The sequence below is a fragment of the Bison bison genome, unplaced genomic scaffold (assembly GCF_000754665.1).
Source record: "Bison bison bison isolate TAMUID 2011002044 unplaced genomic scaffold, Bison_UMD1.0 scf7180017847359, whole genome shotgun sequence".
In the NCBI taxonomy this organism is placed as follows: Eukaryota; Metazoa; Chordata; class Mammalia; order Artiodactyla; family Bovidae; genus Bison; species Bison bison.
The window spans coordinates 53,822-55,150 of record NW_011477932.1 but is presented as its reverse complement, the minus strand read 5'-3'; the positions used below and the strand labels follow the sequence as shown (position 1 = coordinate 55,150).

General features: G+C 67.5%; 1 protein-coding gene across 1 annotated transcript in view; it reads left to right on the top strand.

Annotated features, from left to right (window-relative positions):
• The first annotated feature begins 529 nt into the window (after positions 1-529).
• The window catches only part of CALY (calcyon neuron-specific vesicular protein), a 17,292-nt gene continuing 16,492 nt past the window's right edge, over positions 530-1,329 (top strand). The window contains exon 1 of the mRNA XM_010842953.1: positions 530-605. The gene's annotated coding sequence lies outside the window, so the exon portion shown is untranslated. The remainder of the gene's footprint in view (positions 606-1,329) is intronic.

Here is a 1,329-nt window from a genome sequence, read left to right as displayed (position 1 = left end):
CACAGGCTTGTCCTGCAAAGCGCAGCCCAGGGACTTCAGACACTGAGGCCTGAGGAGGAGACCCTCTGGGCGGGTGGGGCCCAAACTAGCTGTGTCTGAGCCAAGCTGCCCAAAGCGGGCAAGAGGGCAAGTCTGCACCCGCCACCGGGCGGTGCCTGAATGCCTGACGTCCCGGGGTGGGGGGGAAGGTGGGGGGAGGCCGGCCAGGGTCTCTGTCTGCACCCCCTCACCCCACCTCCCACCCTGCCTGCAGTGCGAGTGTGTGAGGTATATGTGTGTGCAGCGTGTGTGAACGGCGTGTGCGTGATGTGTGTGTGAGGCATATGCATTCATATGTGAGGTGTGTGCATGGCTGGATGTGGGTGTGTGTCTGTGACAGGTTGGGGACGCGCTGCAGGCTCTGACGGGCACGCGCGGGCGGGTTCCGGCGGCTGCAGACCGGGGCGCCCCCTCCCCCAGCCTGCGTCTCCCGGGCAACAGCAGCCTCGGTCTGGGGCCAGGCCCTCCCCCGCCCCGCCCCAGCGAAGAAGCGTCTGGAACCGCATCCTTCCTTCGCATCCTTGTCCTGCCGCCGCATCCTGCGCAGCTGCCCCTTGGAGACGCCTGTGAGCCTTTTCCGTTTCTTGTGGAGCAGGGTCTGGGGGTGGGGGTGTGGAGCCAAGTGTGTGCAGGGGTGTGCAAGTGCGTGGCGCATGTATGCGTGGTTCGTGGGGGGGGGGAGTATGATGTGTGTGCAGGGGTCGCAGGTATACTGTGTGTGCATGGATGTGCGAGGTGCGTGTGCGCAGATATATTAAGTGTGAGTGTGCGAGGTGTATGTGCGGGGTGGAGGGGGCACTGCGGCGGACCCGCTAGCAGCTGGCCGAGCAGGGGTCCTCCACTTAGGGGCCCGGCTGACCCCAGGGCAGGTTGTTGTCAGGCTTCCGGGAGGATCCGGGAGCCCCCCGAGGGGGAGGCAGGTCCCTGCCTGGACTTTCGGAAGGGCCGTGGGTGCCTGGCACAGACCCGACGTGCTGCCGGATTCCTCAGTAGAGGGGGGCACCTTGGACCGCTGGGACATCAGCTCTCCCCACCGCTTGGTGACTGCAGCCCCCTCCCCGCCAGCCAGCTCCACCTCTGCGGGTCTGAGAGAGCCAGTGGGAGCCGGCGTCCGGAGGTGCGGAGGGGGCGCCGGTTCCAGGGCCCGTTCAGCTTGGTCTGGGGTGGGGGGCGCAGGAGGGGCTTCGGACCCACCGGGGCACAGAGAAGAGCCTCCAGCAGCGGCACGGGGTGGCGGTGGTGAGGCAGGCTGCGGGCAGGCGGGCGGCGTTCAAGAAGCCGAGGGGCAGT